The sequence below is a fragment of the Panthera onca genome, chromosome A1, assembly GCF_046562875.1.
Source record: "Panthera onca isolate mPanOnc1 chromosome A1, mPanOnc1 haplotype 2, whole genome shotgun sequence".
In the NCBI taxonomy this organism is placed as follows: Eukaryota; Metazoa; Chordata; class Mammalia; order Carnivora; family Felidae; genus Panthera; species Panthera onca.
Genome location: NC_138339.1, coordinates 77,543,247 through 77,562,579, shown reverse-complemented (window position 1 = coordinate 77,562,579; position 19,333 = coordinate 77,543,247). Strand labels below are relative to the sequence as shown.

The window sequence follows — 19,333 nt, the reverse complement described above, 5'->3', positions numbered from 1 at the left end:
ACACAGTGAAATCTTTTTCTCTGACACAATGAGTTATCAAAGCATTTTTTTTCTTCCCGAGACAGCAGCTTTGAGCTGTAACTGACGATAGATCTTGTGGATACTGTCTGTGTCAAGATTAGATCAGACACCATGGGGATTCCTTTTCATGTTTGTAACTCTTAAATCAGCATAAGCAATACACAAATTCTTCCATTCTAAAGGTGAGTTTTCCTCAGTGGAATGACTATTGCTGATAGTATTTGATTTTCATTACTTCAAAAACAAAATAGAACTGTATAGCTGGAAATTGTACCTGAATATATACTTATCTGATTCTCATTTTCTTTGAAGTAGTTGTCTCCAAAAACTACAGTAACATATTCTCCTTAGTATATTGTTTATAGTTTAAATGGTAAATGCAATTAAATATTTCAAGTAAAGTATTAGTCCTCTTCCAATACAAAGTCCTTTCTTATATTAAAAAAGGAAAAAGAGGATGACTTACCGTCTATTCCTGAATATACATATATCTGATTTCTAGTTATATTTATAGTTTCTAGTTATATTTGTCCCAATAGAAGAGTTGTTCTCCATTAAGACTCTGAGAAGGGTTATGGCATACTGATTGAGTTTGGTCTGACATTAGATTTCGTGGGCTTCAATCCTGCCTCTGCCACTATTAGCTGTGTGACATTGGACAAGTTATTTAAATTCTTTTCCTTACTTGTAACGGTCCCTGACTCACTGGCCAGGTAGGAGGATTTAATGATATAATCTACCTAAGAACTTAACCCTATTCTTGATACATAATGGATGTTTCATCCATAATTAGCATTATACTTACTTACATTGTAAGTCTGATGCATACAAAGACAAAACATTCACCTAAAAATGGCTCATACTTATTTATGAAAGGAAGAATTTATTCTAACTACATTTTCCCAATTTATATATTTGAGTGTTTTATTAACTTTTTTTTTTTTCAGTGAAGTCTAAGAGGTAAAATAATGTCTGTTCCTGAGAGTAGAAAGCAACTGGGGTATTACTAATATGGTCTTCTGGGGGTAACATTTTAAACATGGATTTTCTTAAGCAGTCAATATTCTTTTAATATTAGATAACTTCAGAATTTTATGATTTCAGTGTTCTGTGACCAGCCAACCAGAAGCTTTCTTAAAGAAAAATGCCAAAGCTGGTACGTTCCAAGAAAAACATACAGTTGGACTATGAGGGAAATTGCTTCCAATTCAGCTAATACAGCATTAGGCTCTGTTAAGGGATGTAATGGCTGTCTTGATTATTGATGGCCATGTGGATGCTTCCCTGCTTTAGAAGAATTGGATAAGTAGAAGATGAAGTCATTTTCTAAAGCTTGGCCCGCTGCCCTGCATTCTCTTTATTCTGACTGTTCGGACCGTGGGCACAGAGTAGCAAGAAAGGAAGTGAGATGCTGACATGAAAAATGGGGTTAATGAACCATGTAGATGAATAATACAAACAAAACCGTTTCAGCAAAGTAGAGTTTGCATCTTTTGCTCCATAAACAATGAGTATACACTCTAGAAATTAGCCAGCTTTTAAAATTTAATTAATTTGAAATGTTAAGTGGATCATAGGTATCTACTTCCATGTTGAAGGCTGCAAGGAAGTTAATCATCAAGAGAACTTCTGGGAAAGGAAATTTTTCTGCATCCAGGAAATTCTCACACATGGGAAATTTTCACATGATTTTAGTAGTTTGAAGTAGGGTGTAAAACACTCCTTTACATAATCCTATAATTAAGGCATTCTATGCCATACTTTTCTGCACAATTATTCAGAAAATATTCAGGACTACTGATATCATAACTACATAAATGATAGAAATATAGTTTTTTTTAAAATATATAGTATATTTGGAGAATTAAATGCTTATGAAGAAGGACTGAAAGAATGTTTCAAGTAAGACATCTTCCCCTTGGCTAGAATTGTTTTCAGAATTTCTGTTCTGTGGGAATTATTATGTCCAAATCACACTTTAATTTTCTGAATGAACATATTTCTTTAAAGATGTGCAAGTGTGTTAGAGTAACTCTCTTTGCCCAGCCAAGGCCCCTAAAACAATGGCTTATTCCTGGTATGCATTACCTACCTACCCACCCCCCACCCCCACCCCGACTGGGTGAAAAACAGCTACCTCTCCAGTTTGGTTATTCCAGATCATCTTCTCTCAGAGAGAAATTTCCTGTTTGATCCTAAACAAATTATCTTAAAAAAGCTTCCAAGCCAGTGGTAATCAGAAATTAAATAAATAAATAAATAAATAAATAAATAAATAAATAAATAAAAACAAAAAAGCCAGCTCTCTACCATCTTGCACTCTTTTCTATCAGTCTGGAGAGTGTGTTTATGTGTTTCTAATTTATACAGCCTAAGGTGAGGGAGGTGATATCCTTTCAAGGGGACCACGTGCAAGTTTATGCCACAGGGGCAGGTGCCCACAAAGGTTAACAATTGCCCTCACTCTGTGATGCTAAAATGTAACTGCCATTCTCCATCTGCAAATCCTGTCTCCCTGTGGTTCTTGTTCTCAGAGAAATGTTACTAAAGCATGGAGGTAACTGCTTACAATAGAGCTGCCCTGGAATAAACTGAGAAGCTTTATATCCTCCTCACTGGAGAGCATATCACATTTTTTTAGTCTAGGAATAACTATATTTCTACCATAGTCCATCACCTCCTAAAAAAAAAAAAAAAAAAAAAAAAAAAGAACTACCTATGGATATAGCTCATGTTAGTAAAAGTTAAGATTTCTGTCTTCAGTTCGAACAGCTATTTTAAAAATATTTACAATAAATTACTAATACTATAAATGTATAAACATATTGAATATTCTTTTTGAGAGAGTATTATAGTTTTATCTTTAAAAGAGAGGACGCCTTCAGAAGTAAGACAGTATCTGAGAAAGAGAAATTCTCTGTGGATGTTTTTTTGGGTTTTCGGTCCTAAAACACATATACTAAAGCACGTGAGCAACTTCTCTGTGTATACATGCAGTGATATTTCTGTTGGTGTCAGGTGTGATGGATTGCTATAGTTTTGCAAAGTCATGCTTTGTGCCTTTATAAAATAAATCATATTTCAAAAAGCCAGTGACTTTTTTTACAAATGCGTAAATTATGTGAAGGCATGTTATATTAAAGGAATTCTGTATATTAAATAATATTTAATGAAGATATTAGAAGATTCAAGTTTATAATGTGTGTATCTTGGTATCTTCCTTTTCTCAATATCATAAGATATGTGCACCCCTGGGTGTTTATGTTAATTCCTTAATAATAAAATATGTTAAAAGCTATAAAAAATGTTAATGTCTATGTAAACAGTGAGCCCAATTACCTTTTAATTCGTTTGGAGATTTGAACTTTTTAAGCTCTTCTCTGTGAAAATGATGGTTGCATGGGGCACCTGGGTGGCTCACTCGGTTAAGCTTCCAACTCTTGATTTTGGCTCAGGTCACGACCTCATGGTTTATGAGTTCGAGCCCTGTATCCAGCTCTGTGCTGACAGTGTGGAGCCTGCTTGGGAGCCTCTCTCTCCCTCTTTCTCTGCTCCTCTCCCTCTTTCTCTCTCTCTCTCAAAAAATAAATAAACTTATTTTTTTTTTATTTGAAAACTATGATTGCAGTGCATTGGGTTCCTACTTCCCTGGACAGCTGTCCTGTTGATGGTCTAATAGGGAACAGACTGCTTTGTGCACTTTCAGGCTTTCAAAGACATTTATAAACATATGCTATTTTGTCATTTTGTTCTCTCTGGAGGTACCAGATTATGACTCTCCTGTTCATCACTTTATACCCTAGAGACTCGCATAGTTCCTGGCACACAGTAGGTGTTCAGAGCCTATTTTTCAGTGAATGAGAAAAAGAACAAGCGTCATCCCATCAGCTGATCCCTGAGAGGTTGATAAGTCCACCACTGTGTGAAGGCATCACTAAATTGAATTCCTTGCTGGCCTTGCAGCAGCTACATCTTCCGTGCATCAATTCCTTGACTGCTATCCACGATGGAATCTTTCTGATCATCAGTCTCCTCTCATCTTCTCAGTTAACACAATTTTGTACTCCCTTTAGCATGACATATCTTTTTTCAGCCTTCCTGCTTCTAAAAAATCTTCTATGATTTCTGAAATATGCATTCTATGATTAACAAACACTCATATAATCACAATCACTTTCTAATCAAAGAAAGTTAGCTTAGGGGTCCCTGGGTGGCTCAGTCAGCTAAGCATCTGCCTCTCAATTTCAGCTCAGGTCATAATCTCACAGTTCGTAAGTTCAAGCCACACGTCAGGCTCTGTGCAATGAGCTGTGAGGTCAGAGCCTGCTTGGGATTCTCTCTCCCTGTCTTTCCATCTGTCCCCTGCTCACATATGCTCTCTTGGTCTTGCAAAATAAATAAACAAACTTTTAAAAAGTTATCTTCACTTGTTTCCTTTAACTGACAATGAGTTTACCCTTAAACCGTTATTTTCCTTTTCAGATGGGGGACTGCAACATCTCACACCCTGCTTTCCTCAGTGTTGGTAGAAGGATTGCCATTCTCCTCATTTTCTACTATCAGGTAAGAATTCCTCCATTCTCATGGAGAAACCTTGCTTCTGTGGCTGTAGACATACTGTAAAAGGTTATATAAGCATATTAATGGTGGAAATCTCAACATGATGGGATTTTTTTCTTTCCTCTGTAATTTACTTCATTGTTTGAATTTTTAATAATATGCATGTATTATCTTACCCCTCAAAGCTATTTTTCTCTTATTTTTACCAGCTTATTGAGTTGGAATGACACAGATAACCTTGTATAAGTTTAAGGTGTACATGTTGAATCGATACACATATATTGCAAAATGATTACACTGTAGTGTTAGCTAACACCTTCATGATGTCATAAAGTTACCATTTCTTTTTTTCTAGTAAGAACACATAAGATTTACTCTTTTACTGACTTTCCAGTATATAATATAGTATTATTAACTGTAACCACTAAACTGTATATTAGATCTTCAGGCCTTATTCATCTTATAACTGGAAATTTGTACTCTTCAACCATTATCTTTTTATTTCCCTAACCACCAGCTCCTAGTAACGACCACTCTATGTTTCCATGAGATCAACTTTTTTAGATTCTACATGCAAGTGAAATCATACAGTATTTACCTCTTTTTGTTTGACTTATTTCACTTAGCATAATGCCCTCAAGTTTCATACACATTGTTACAAAGGACAGGACTTCCTTCTTTCTCATGGCTGAATAATATTCCACTGTATATACACATACCACATCTTTTATATACATTTGTTTCTTTTTTTTTTTTTTTTTTTATTTTTTAATATATGAAATTTACTGTCAAATTGGTTTCCATACAACACCCAGTGCTCATCCCAAAAGGTGCCCTCCTCAATACCCATCCCCCACCCTCCCCTCCCTCCCACCCCCCATCAACCCTCAGTTTGTTCTCAGTTTTTAACAGTCTCTTATGCTTTGGCTCTCTCCCACTCTAACCTCTTTTTTTTTTTTTTTCCTTCCCCTCCCCCATGGGTTTCTGTTACGTTTCTCAGGATCCACATAAGAGTGAAACCATATGGTATCTGTCTTTCTCTGTATGGCTTATTTCACTTAGCATCACACTCTCCAGTTCCATCCACGTTGCTACAAAAGACCGTATTTCATTTTTTCTCATTGCCACGTAGTATTCCATTGTGTATATAAACCACAATTTCTTTATCCATTCATCAGTTGATGGACATTTAGGCTCTTTCCATAATTTGGCTATTGTTGAGAGTGCTGCTATAAACATCGGGGTACAAGTGCCCCTATGCATCAGTACTCCTGTATCCCTTGGATAAATTCCTAGCAATGCTATTGCTGGGTCATAGGGTAGGTCTATTTTTAATTTTCTGAGGAACCTCCACACTGCTTTCCAGAGCGGCTGCACCAATTTGCATTCCCACCAACAGTGCAAGAGGGTTCCTGTTTCTCCACATCCTCTCCAGCATCTATAGTCTCCTGATTTGTTCATTTTGGCCACTCTGACTGGCGTGAGGTGGTATCTGAGTGTGGTTTTGATTTGTATTTCCCTGATGAGGAGCGACGTTGAACATCTTTTCATGTGCCTGTTGGCCATCCGGATGTCTTCTTTAGAGAAGTGTCTATTCATGTTTTCTGCCCATTTCTTCACTGGGTTATTTGTTTTTCGGGTGTGGAGTTTGATGAGCTCTTTATAGATTTTGGATACTAGCCCTTTGTCCGATGTGTCATTTGCAAATATCTTTTCCCATTCCGTTGGTTGCCTTTTAGTTTTGTTGGTTGTTTCCTTTGCTGTGCAGAAGCTTTTTATCTTCATAAGGTCCCAGTAATTCACTTTTGCTTTTAATTCCCTTGCCTTTGGGGATGTGCCGAGTAAGAGATTGCTACGGCTGAGGTCAGAGAGGTCTTTTCCTGCTTTCTCCTCTAAGGTTTTGATGGTTTCCTGTCTCACATTCAGGTCCTTTATCCATTTTGAGTTTATTTTTGTGAATGGTGTGAGAAAGTGGTCTAGTTTCAACCTTCTGCATGTTGCTGTCCAGTTCTCCCAGCACCATTTGTTAAAGAGACTGTCTTGGGGCACCTGGGTGGCGCAGTCGGTTGGGCGTCCAACTTCAGCCAGGTCACGATCTCGCGGTCCGTGAGTTCGAGCCCCGCGTCAGGCTCTGGGCTGATGGCTCAGAGCCTGGAGCCTGTTTCCGATTCTGTGTCTCCCTCTCTCTCTGCCCCTCCCCCGTTCATGCTCTGTCTCTCTCTGTCCCAAAAAATAAATAAATGTTGAAAAAAAAAAAATTTAAAAAAAAAAAAAAAAAAAAAAATAAAGAGACTGTCTTTTTTCCATTGGATGTTCTTTCCTGCTTTGTCAAAGATGAGTTGGCCATACGTTTGTGGGTCTAGTTCTGGGGTTTCTATTCTATTCCATTGGTCTATGTGTCTGTTTTTATGCCAATACCATGCTGTCTTGATGATGACAGCTTTGTAGTAGAGGCTAAAGTCTGGGATTGTGATGCCTCCTGCTTTGGTCTTCTTCTTCAAAATTACTTTGGCTATTCGGGGCCTTTTGTGGTTCCATATGAATTTTAGGATTGCTTGTTCTAGTTTCGAGAAGAATGCTGGTGCAATTTTGATAGGGATTGCATTGAATGTGTAGATAGCTTTGGGTAGTATTGACATTTTGACAATATTTATTCTTCCAATCCATGAGCAGGGAATGTCTTTCCATTTCTTTATATCTTCTTCAATTACCTGCATAAGCTTTCTATAGTTTTCAGCATACAGATCTTTTACATCTTTGGTTAGATTTATTCCTAGGTATTTTATGCTTCTTGGTGCAATTGTGAATGGGATCAGTTTCTTCATTTGTCTTTCTGTTGCTTCATTGTTAGTGTATAAGAATGCAACTGATTTCTGCACATTGATTTTGTATCCTGCAACTTTGCTGAATTAATGTATCAGTTCTAGCAGACTTTTGGTGGAGTCTATCGGATTTTCCATGTATAATATCATGTCATCTGCAAAAAGCGAAAGCTTGACTTCATCTTTGCCAATTTTGATGCCTTTGATTTCCTTTTGTTGTCTGATTGCTGATGCTAGAACTTCCAGCACTATATTAAACAGCAGCGGTGACAGTGGGCATCCCTGTCGTGTTCCTGATCTCAGGGAAAAAGCTCTCAGTTTTTCCCCGTTGAGGATGATGTTAGCTGTGGGCTTTTCATAAATGGCCTTTATGATCTTTAAGTATGTTCCTTCTATCCCGACTTTCTCAAGGGTTTTTATTAAGAAAGGGTGCTGGATTTTGTCAAAGGCCTTTTCTGCATCGATTGACAGGATCATATGGTTCTTCTCTTTTTTTTTGTTAATGTGATGTATCACGTTGATCGATTTGCGAATGTTGAACCAGCCCTGCATCCCAGGAATGAATCCCACTTGATCATGGTGAATAATTCTTTTTATATGCTGTTGAATTCGATTTGCTAGTATCTTATTAAGAATTTTTGCATCCATATTCATCAGGGATATTGGCCTGTAGTTCTCTTTTTTTACTGGGTCTCTGTCTGGTTTAGGAATCAAAGTAATACTGGCTTCATAGAATGAGTCTGGAAGTTTTCCTTCCCTTTCTATTTCTTGGAGTAGCTTGAGAAGGATAGGTATTATCTCTGCTTTAAATGTCTGGTAGAACTCCCCTGGGAAGCCATCTGGTCCTGGACTCTTATTTGTTGGGAGATTTTTGATAACCGATTCAATTTCTTCGCTGGTTATGGGTCTGTTCAAGCTTTCTATTTCCTCCTGATTGAGTTTTGGAAGAGTGTGGGTGTTTAGGAATTTGTCCATTTCTTCCAGGTTGTCCAATTTGCTGGCATATAATTTTTCATAGTATTCCCTGATAATTGTTTGTATCTCTGAGGGATTGGTTGTAATCATTCCATTTTCATTCATGATTTTATCTATTTGGGTCATCTCCCTTTTCTTTTTGAGAAGCCTGGCTAGAGGTTTGTCAATTTTGTTTATTTTTTCAAAAAACCAACTCTTGGTTTCGTTGATCTGCTCTACAGTTTTTTTAGATTCTATATTGTTTATTTCTGCTCTGATCTTTATTATTTCTCTTCTTCTGCTGGGTTTAGGCTGCCTTTGCTGTTCTGCTTCTATTTCCTTTAGGTGTGCTGTTAGATTTTGTATTTGGGATTTTTCTTGTTTCTTGAGATAGGCCTGGATCGCAATGTATTTTCCTCTCAGGACTGCCTTCGCTGCATCCCAGAGCGTTTGGATTGTTGTATTTTCATTTTCGTTTGTTTCCATATATGTTTTAATTTCTTCTCTAATTGCCTGGTTGACCCACTCATTCGTTAGTAGGGTGTTCTTTAACCTCCATGCTTTTGGAGGTTTTCCAGACTTTTTCCTGTGGTTGATTTCAAGCTTCATAGCATTGTGGTCTGAAAGTATGCATGGTATAATTTCAATTCTTGTAAACTTATGAAGGGCTGTTTTGTGACCCAGTATATGATCTATCTTGGAGAATGTTCCATGTGCACTCGAGAAGAAAGTATATTCTGTTGCTTTGGGATGCAGAGTTCTAAATATATCTGTCAAGTCCATCTGATCCAATGTATCATTCAGGGCCCTTGTTTCTTTATTGACTGTGTGTCTAGATGATCTATCCATTTCTGTAAGTGGGGTGTTAAAGTCCCCTGCAATGACCACATTCTTATCAATGAGGTTGCTTATGTTTATGAGTAATTGTTTTATATATCTGGGGGCTCGGGTATTTGGCGCATAGACATTTATAATAGTTAGCTCTTCCTGGTGGATAGACCCTGTGATTATTATATAATGCCCTTCTTCATCTCTTGTTACAGCCTTTAATTTAAAGTCTAGTTTGTCTGATATAAGTATGGCTACTCCAGCTTTCTTTTGGCTTCCAGGAGCATGATAAATAGTTCTCCATCCCCTCACTCTCAATCTAAAGGTGTCCTCAGATCTAAAATGAGTCTCTTGTAGACAGCAAATAGATGGGTCTTGTTTTTTTATCCATTCTGATACCCTACGTCTTTTGGTTGGCGCATTTAATCCATTTACATTCAGTGTTATTATAGAAAGATATGGGTTTAGAGTCATTGTGATGTCTGTATGTTTTATGCTTGTAGTGATGTCTCTGGTACTTTGTTTCACAGGATCCCCCTTAGGATCTCTTGTAGGGCTGGTTTCGTGGTGACAAATTCCTTCAGTTTTTGTTTGTTTGGGAAGACCTTTATCTCTCCTTCTATTCTAAATGACAGACTTGCTGGATAAAGGATTCTCGGCTGCATATTTTTTCTGTTTAGCACACTGTAGATATCGTGCCAAGCCTTTCTGGCCTGCCAAGTTTCAAAGGAGAGATCAGTCACGAGTCTTATAGGTCTCCCTTTATATGTGAGGGCACGTTTATCCCTTGCTGCTTTCAGAATTTTCTCTTTATCCTTGTATTTTGCCAGTTTCACTATGATATGTCGTGCAGAAGATCGATTCAAGTTACGTCTGAAGGGAGTTCTCTGTGCCTCTTGGATTTCAATGCCTTTTTCCTTCCCCAGTTCAGGGAAGTTCTCAGCTATAATTTGTTCAAGTACGCCTTCAGCACCCTTCCCTCTCTCTTCCTCCTCTGGGATACCAATTATGCGTATATTATTTTTTTTTAGTGTATCACTTAGTTCTCTAATTTTCCCCTCATACTCCTGGATTTTTTTATCTCTCTTTCTTTCAGCTTCCTCTTTCTCCATAACTTTATCTTCTAGTTCACCTATTCTCTCCTCTGCCTCTTCAAGCCGAGCCATCGTGGATTCCATTTTGTTTTGCAATTCGTTTAAAGCGTTTTTCAACTCCTCGTGACTGTTCCTTAGTCCCTCGATCTTTGTGGCAAGAGATTCTCTGCTGTCCTGTATACTGTTTTCAAGCCCAGCGATTAATTTTATGACTATTATTCTAAATTCACTTTCTGTTATATTATTTAAATCCTTTTTGATCAGTTCATTAGCTGTTGTTATTTCCTGGAGATTCTTCTGAGGGGAATTCTTCCATTTGGTCATTTTGGAGAGTCCCTGGCGTGGTGAGGACCTGCAGGGCACTTCCCCTGTGCTGTGGTGTCTAACTGGAGTTAGTGGGCGGGGCCGCAGTCCGACCCGATGTCTGCCCCCAGCCCACTGCTGGGGCCACAGTCAGACTGGTGTGTGCCTTCTCTTCCCCTCTCCTAGGGGCGGGATTCACTGTGGGGTGGCGTGTCCCGTCTGGGCTACTTGCACACTGCCAGGCTTGTGTTGCTGGGGATCTGGCGTATTAGCTGGGGTGGGTAGGCAAGGTGCACGGGGGCTGGAGGGGCAGGCTTAGCTCGCTTCTCCTTAGGTGATCCACTTCAGGAGGAGCCCTGTGGCAGCGGGAGGGAGTCAGATCCGCTGCCGGAGGTTTGGCTCCGCAGAAGCACAGAGTTGGGTGTTTGCGTGGAGCGAGCAAGTTCCCTGGCAGGAACTGGTTCCCTTTGGGAATTTTGGCTGGGGGATGGGCGGGGGAGATGGTGCTGGCGCCTTTGTTCCCCGCCAAGCTGAGCTCTGCCGTCCGGGGGCTCAGCAGGTCTCCCTCCCTTTGTCCTCCAGCCTTCCCGCTTTCCGCGCAGAGCTGTTAACTTATGACCTCCCAGACGCTAAGTCGCGCTTGCTGTGGGAACACAGTCTGTCCGGCCCCTCCGCTTTTGCCAGCCAGACTCGGGGGCTCTGCTTGGCCGGCGAGCCGCCCCTCCGCCCCAGCTCCCTCCCGCCAATCCGTGGAGCGCGCACCGCTTCGCCGCCCTTCCTACCCTCTTCCGTGGGCCTCTGGTCTGCGCTTGACTCCGGAGACTCCCTTCTGCTAATCCTCTGGCGGTTTTCTGGGTTCTTTAGGCAGGTGTAGGTGGAATCTAAGTGATCGGCAGGACGCGCTGTGAGCCCCGCGTCCTCCTACGCCGCTATCTTCCGGCACTCCTATACATTTGTTTCTTGGTGGACTCTTAGGTTGTTTCTATATCTTGGCTCTTGTGAATAATGCTGCAGTGAACATGGGAATGCAGGTCTCTCTTTGAGATCCTGTATTCATTTATTTTGGGTATATACCCAGAAGTGAGATTGCTGGATCATTTGGTAGTTCTATTTTAATTTCTTGAGGACCTCCATCATGTTTTCCAAAGTGGTTGCACAATTCACATTCCCACCAACAGTGCACAAGTGTCGCCTTTTCTCTAAGTCCTCACCAGCATTTATTTCTTGTCTTTTTTCTAGTAGCCATTTTAACAGGTGTGAGATGATATCTCATTGTGGTTTTGATTTGCATTTCCCTGATGATTTATGATATCGAGCACCTTTACATATATCTGTCAGCCATTTGTATCTCTTCTTTGGAATAATGTCCGTTCTGTTGCTTGGCTTATTATTTAATTAGATTCTTTCCTTTCCTTTCCTTTCCTTTCCTTTCCTTTCCTTTCCTTTCCTTTTTTCTTTTTTCTTTTCTTTTCTTTTCTTTTCTTTTCTTTTCTTTTCTTTTCTTTTCTTTTCCTGCTGAAGCATATGAGTTGTTTATACATTTTAGATATTAACCCCTTTTCAGATACATGATTTGCAAATACATTCTCCCATTCCAAAGGTTGCCTTTTAATTTTGTTGATGATATTCTACTGTTCAGAAACTTTTAGTTTGATGTAGTCTCCCCTGTTAATTTTTGCTTTTGGTGCTTGTGTTTTTAGTACCATATCCAAAAAAAATTGCTGCCAAGACCAATGTCAGGGAGCTTTTTCCTTATATTTTCTTCCAGGAGTTTTATGGTTTCAGATTTTATGTTTAAGTCATTAACCTACTTTGAGTTAATTTTTGTGAGTGTTCTAAGATAGGGTTCCAGTTTCATTCTCTTTCGTGTTGTTATCCACTTTTCCCACCATTTACTGAAAGGGCTGTTCTTTCCCCATTGAGTATTTTTGGCTCCTTGTCAAATATTAGTTGGCCGTAGTTGAGCAGGTTTATTTCTGTGCTCTGCATTCTATTCCATTGGTCTGTGTGTCTGTTTTTATGCCACTATCATACAGTTTTGATTACTAGTTTTGTAGTATAGTTTGAAGTCAGGGAGTATGATGCCTCCAGCTTAGTTGTTTTTTTCTCCAGATTGCTCTCCTGTGGCTTTCTCATGGCTGGAAAATCTCCGTCCACCTTAGGTGTGGACACTGCTGTGGAGACCAGTGACAGGGTATGCCTGGGGGCAGGTACACGGCTGGGAGTGGGTAGCTACAGGTTAGTGTTGTGGTATAGGCCAGTGACAGAAGACAAAGCCTGATCTGAGACCACAAGCAGCTGGAGAACTGCCTGTTCTCCTGGGGCTGCATGTAAGTACTCAGCCCAAGTGCACTTTGGCAATGGGGTGAGGGGTCAAGCACAGGGTTCTAAATTGGCTTCTTGCAATCTAGCAGCCACAGAGGTCCAAACTAGCTGCTGCTGTGTTTTCTGGGCTCCAGTGGGAACAAATAAAAGGAAGCAGGGAGGGACTCAGGGAACTGGTGTCAGCAAATGAAAATATCTATGGAGCAAAAGCTGATGAAATCTTCAGGGTGTCTTTGGCAGCTATGCTGGCTTTTGGTTCCTTCTTCAGTGGCAAAGCTTCTGGATTTATCCATCAAACAGGTCATGTGAACTTTACTCCCTCCCACTGCATGGCTACTATTGTTAGCCCCTGCTTTTCTTTCCTGTTTCCAGCTGTCCTTACAAGTCTCAGCTTTTCTGGTCTAGATGAAGTGAAACCAAACTGGGACCTTTGTGTGGTGCCCCAAAAGGCTAGAGTAGATGGTAGCTCACCCATTCTTTCTTTCCTCACAAGGGGAACTCATTCTATCCGGGTAGTACCTTCTTGGCACTGAGCAATGCCAGCATGGAGGATGAGAGGCTGCTGCAAGATGAAGCTGCCTTCCTTCTCTTCTTAGGCAGTTATTCACAGATTTTTGTTGCACCGTCTCTAAAATGTCTTGAGTGGACTCCAGAGCTCTCCCAGAGCTGATTTTGTTCACAGATAGCTGTCTAATTGTTGATCTTTGTTGGAAGATGGAGGCTGGAGTCTCCTGTGTCTCCCATTTTGGGGCTATCACTCTCAAAAAAACTCCTTTTAAATAAAAGGGCTTCTGGTTCCTGTCTAGCTTATCCTATCACATTGTACCATTTTCTACAGGTTTACTAGCTTGCCTTGCCACCAGCAATCACGATTCTTGAAAACTCTAGAACCTGGATCACCATCTTCCTTTCTCCTTACATTTTTAACATTATGGTAGGTAACTTCTGGAGCCATATGACAGATGCAATCAATATTCTAGCTTTACAATCCATTAATCTCATCTCCTTTCTACCCCAGTCACATGTTTTCTAGAGTCAAAGATCTCATCACCTCGACTTCATCTCTCAAATTATAAATTCAACTATTGTGTGACTTCATACAATCAATCTTCTTTCTTCCTATCTTTCTCACTCAGTATTCATTGTTAGACCTGATATCTGATACCATCAAAGAATCCAGCTCCTTTGTCTTTCTCCTCTGTCAGACCAGCAATTTCTACAGCACAAAATCTGGGGCCTGATTATCTGAGGTAGGGTCCCAGGTCTTCTGATGGTCCTCTATCATCATAATTATTAGTAATATTATGTTTCTATAGTTATATTCAACCTGTATTTTCCCAAATTTTCAATTATTTTACCCTACATTCAACATCATACCACCTGAAAACCTTAATCTGGGGACAGTCCCAACTAAGCTATTTAAAGCTGCTAAAGAAATTGCACTAGATTAGTAGTAGATGAGTGTCAGTATAAATTATCATCTCTACATTACCTAGGATACAGTATTGCTGAGAAACCCTTCTTTACTTTCTCTGACATTGCCTTCAGCAATTGTTTAAAAACTCTTCTCCTTTTTATAACCAGTAATCCTACAATGTCTGAACATCAGTAGTATCTCTATTGATTTGAATTTATATGTGTTTAAGTGCCAGTGCTTATAAGTTCATATATGTTTTGTATATGTTTAGGCACCTATTTGTGTGTGGGTTTCTATGTGTATAGTTCAGTATGCATAGTTGTAAGCTTATTTCTGTGTGTGTGTTGCTAGGATATTACCTTAAACTTTAGAGAGAAATAGAAGCTATCAATTTATTGCCATCAAGCTTATAAACCTGCCAGTATCCATTAGTTTTTCTCCTTTCATTTTGTCACACTAGGAGAGTCTATCCTACTGCTAAGTTGAATCCCTCCATCTGAGCACAAAATCTTGCTACTTTCTCTCCCTCATGGAACCCTTTCTTACCAGAAAATTCCTAAGGAATTCTATTTTTTTAAGGCAATTAACAGGTATTGTGTCAGAAAACATGCTCTTTGATCAAATTGGTTTTGGAAAATATTGGAATCATAAAATCAAATAGATTTGTTACAAAATTCATAGAGGCTCTATTAAAATGCCATCATATGTAATGAATGCTCCAAAGGGGACATTATGTAGCATTACCCAGACATAGAATGTGAATCAAGGAATATTATCACAAGAACATTACCACCCCACCTTTGCTCTTTCGTTTCACCATTTCTATTGCCTGTTGAATATGTCTTAGTTTTCAAATCCAAAGGAACCAATAATGAGCCAACTTTTCTTCTCTCTCAGCAATGTTCTCTCTTTCAGCTTACAGTCAAATGCCACAAAAGAGGTGGGACTCTCACTGTTTCCAAACCTTCCTGAATCTGCCTGTATCTCCACTGCTCAGGTCCCCATGGACACTGCCATACAATGGTTAGGACCTTCTGATGTTGTTGAATACTCCTGACTTTTTCGAATATTCCTATCTCTAGAATTTTTTGCCTGACTTTCACTCCTCAATAACCTTTGGCAATTCCTTCTGTTTTTACACTTGTATGACAATGTTCCTTGAGGTTTTATTGCAAGTGATCTTCTCTCCTCCAATTAGATGCTTTCTATTTGGATCACTCATCATTTCCCAAGGCTTCATGCAACACTGTATTGATTTGCTAATTTGTATCTTTAACACAGATCCTTCTCCTAAGCTCTATATCCATATATATAGCTACCGACTAAACACTCCCACTTGAATGACTCTTAGACACCTAGTGTTCAATAATTTGAAAATTTAAATCATTGTTTCTTGCTCCAAATCAGCTTTCTTCTAGTTTTCCAATGAAAAACATACTAGGGCTCAAGTCAGCCACTGAGGGTATTGATTTCTCTACCTCTCCTCTCTCTTTACCCTGTTTAATCAATTTCAAATTCCTGTCAAATCTACCTCTAATTTATTTTCAAATCCATTATGCCTTTCAATTTCTACTACCAAACCCCTAGTTCAAACCATTGTTACCATCAGGTAAATTTCTCGATGCCCGAAACTTGACTCATCCTCCTTGGTTTGGCTCTCTTTCATTTCTTCTTAACTTCACTATCCTAATTAAACTCCTTAAATGACTTCCCATTGTTATTGCAAAATAGTAGCCACAGGATCCTGTAAATTAATCTTCTATTCCTTATTATTTAAAATGTGTACAGTCTATTAGACACCAAGAATTCTCTGAATAGAGAAAATTTCAAAGAAACTAGTTATTTTCATCATAAAGAACAAAAAAATCTAGGGCATACTTTTGTTCTGTTACATGTTTTAAAGTTAAGTAGGTGTTGTTTAGCCAAGATGCACTACCAGGGGCAAAGATGATACTATAGTAATATTCTCCTGTAAGATAGTGGGAGATACATGAGTTCTGGTTATTTTGGAGAATAATTTCATAAGGGGGAGGACTGCTCTCCTCTTTCCCTTGCACAAGTGAATAGTTTATAGGTATTACTGTTTTTCTAAGGATTCATCATAGACAAATGGCAAAAATAGAATCTCTGAAGTGTCTGGCTACCCATTAGCCTGTAATGACAGTCATGGTCACAGTCTGGACCAAATAGAGAAATATATATGGGATTTAATTTGTTAAAAACATAGCCAGTTATTTATTGAGTCGATGGCAGCTTGAACCCTTGGTCATTATAATATTAGTACTAACTATTGATTAATGTATTCAGTTTCAGTTGGTGACACTTTTGAAACCTTTCAATGACTAAGTGGTAGTCATATAGAAGTATGCTTAATATTATGGAATTCATCAGGATTACAATGTTCTCTGTGGATAGACTCAGTTTTAAGCAAATGTTTTAAATCTCTGGATGAACTCCTAGTATAGGCAAGACTCACTTCCAGCATCCTTGGTTTCATTCCTTAACTTGCAAAATTATTATCCTTTTTTTTTTAAGTCTCTTTATTTTGAGAGAGTGAGAGCATAAGGAGGGTCGGGGCAGAGAGAAAGAGGGGAGAGAAAGAATCCCAAGCAGACTCCGCACTATCAGCACAGAGACTGATGTGGGGCTTGAACTCACAAACCATGAGATCATGACCTGAGACAAAACCAAGAGTTAGATGCTTAACCAACTGAGCCACTCAGGTGCCCCTATTATCCTTTTTTATTTTTCAAGTTTATTTTTTATTCTCTCCCCAGAAAGAGATCCAGAAGCAGAAGAGGAAACTATACCTTAACTTCTAGCTCAGCCTCACCTACTCTGTCATGTTTCCCTAATGACCTCCCCAAAACAGTCAATCACACCTCTTGCTATACCACCATACCTTATAGTTCTCTTGTCTTTGTTCTATTTTTCTTGAATCACAGGGCTGAGATTATTCACCTATCTTACTTCTTCATTAGAATGATTTTCTTGAGGAGATATTTTCTTCTTATTTGGATCTCCAGAATGTAGCACAGAAAATGACCAGAATAGACACCAAATAATGCTCTTGTATTATATAATTATGCAGAGGTGTTACCATCTCTAATGTTAAAATGTCACTTATGTATTAATGTTTTCTTGGATCATTGGCCATTTTCTTTTTGAAGGTTGAATAGGTTTACCAAATTAGTTGAACTTGTGGCTTTTTTTTTCTAGTTTTAAAAATAATCCGTAGTGTTCATTCATCCTAATTCCTATATATACCTAAAGAGCATTGGTGCTTAGCAAGCACTGTGCTAGGTACAGGGGATCCAGTGATGAACATGACTGATAGAAGTCCTGTTCCCATACAACTCACAACTCATTAGTCCTGCTCCCATACAACTTATTAGAATAAATAACAAACAAATAAATTACAAAGATATAATATTAGCTAATGATAAGGTCAGAAGAAAAACAAAGCAAGGCAATGTAATAGAAAAAGAGCCAGCTTTACATTAAGATGATCATGAAAAGGGCTTTTTGATGGGATAGAGAGTTATAATGAAGGTGTTCAGAAATAGGTGAATACATAAGAAAAATAGATATGTGAGCCAACTTTGAACAGATTAGGAGAAATGCCCTTGTTATAACTTTTATTTTCTAGGTTCTTAGCACATTAGTGGATAAACATACAACAGATAACCCCTTCCCACCAACCTACACAGACACATATGATGGATGTTACATTATTTCCTTTAATATAAAAATGCTGGCTTTTACAAGAATAGGTCTATGAGTAAGTGTAATTATCTATATAGCCTTTCAACAGTCTCTGCTTTGCAACATTTAGGTACAGAAAAAATGATGCCCTCTCTGGCAAAACATTATTACATTTCAAGAATCCTCTCTCCTACCATCACTAACAAAAACCCTGTATGATTTGCTATGATCACTTATAATTCTCATTAAAAAACATAGCTCTATGTTCTAAAATGGCAGAGTATGTTTGAATGTTTGATTCACAAAAAGAGGCACATATTAATTCACAGGTAGTAACTCTAGGCTACTTTTTTAGTTATTGTATTCAAACAGCATGAGTGTCCTTGGACAAAATAACAGAGAAACCAGAAAACCAGATATGAAACTGTAATACAGAGAGTCAAATAATAGACATTGTTTGATTTTTTTCCTTAATATAGACTATAATTTGGCTTTAGAGAGCCTCATTAATAAAGCATTTTTACAGACAAGTTAGAAAGGTCGTTTCCTGTAAGTCATTGGAAAAATAAAAAATGAATTCTGTTAACTATAGCTTCCATCCATGCATTATATCACCTATATGCCTAGGGAACCAAGAACTGATTAGGGCCCTTCTAAACGGGTCATTAGTTAAGCAGAAGGCATGTGGCTAGGAAAATCTTTTACTATTTTTTCAGTAGAATGTTTTCTTAATGCATGAAACAACCTAGGTGACACAATGAGAACAATTTTGACTTTCATTTTATAAAAAGAGGGGGGACAAAAGGGGAAGACTTTAAGAGCTGTCATTTTAAAAAAATGTTTTTTTAAGTTCACGGTTATCCGGAAATAGCCCCTACCTTAATTATTAAGTACAAAGAGAAATCCATTAGGTAACAAAGAGATGGGTAAATCCAAACTGATTACTTCACAAACACAATTTGCCTTAAATCCCGAAAGAACATAGGCAATTTTGTTAGATGAACTACCCTTTCTCTCAGGATTATTTTTTTAATTACTTCTGGTTTGACAGATAAATAAGGTCAAAAAAAAAAAAAAAACCTGATGGATTTGTTTATCAGACCTCAAAGCCATTAAAACAATAATAAATATTTAAAATAGAAACTGAATCATCTTTGTTATGTTAAAGTTCACTTCATGCCTCTTGTGGGAAAGTGTTTACTAGGTTCCCAGGACATATTTATTTAATTTTTAAACTTTTATGTAGAAATACTTTTAGCATAGTTCCAGTCAATTCAGTTCAAGCCAGAGCAAAAGCATTTCTT

General features: G+C 38.4%; 1 long non-coding RNA gene across 1 annotated transcript in view; it reads left to right on the top strand.

Annotated features, from left to right (window-relative positions):
* The window catches only part of LOC132675566 (uncharacterized), a 241,261-nt gene that overhangs the window by 166,584 nt on the left and 55,344 nt on the right, over positions 1–19,333 (top strand). Inside the window, exon 4 of the long non-coding RNA XR_013555938.1 lies at positions 4,504–4,584. This is a non-coding gene — a long non-coding RNA (uncharacterized LOC132675566). The remainder of the gene's footprint in view (positions 1–4,503; positions 4,585–19,333) is intronic.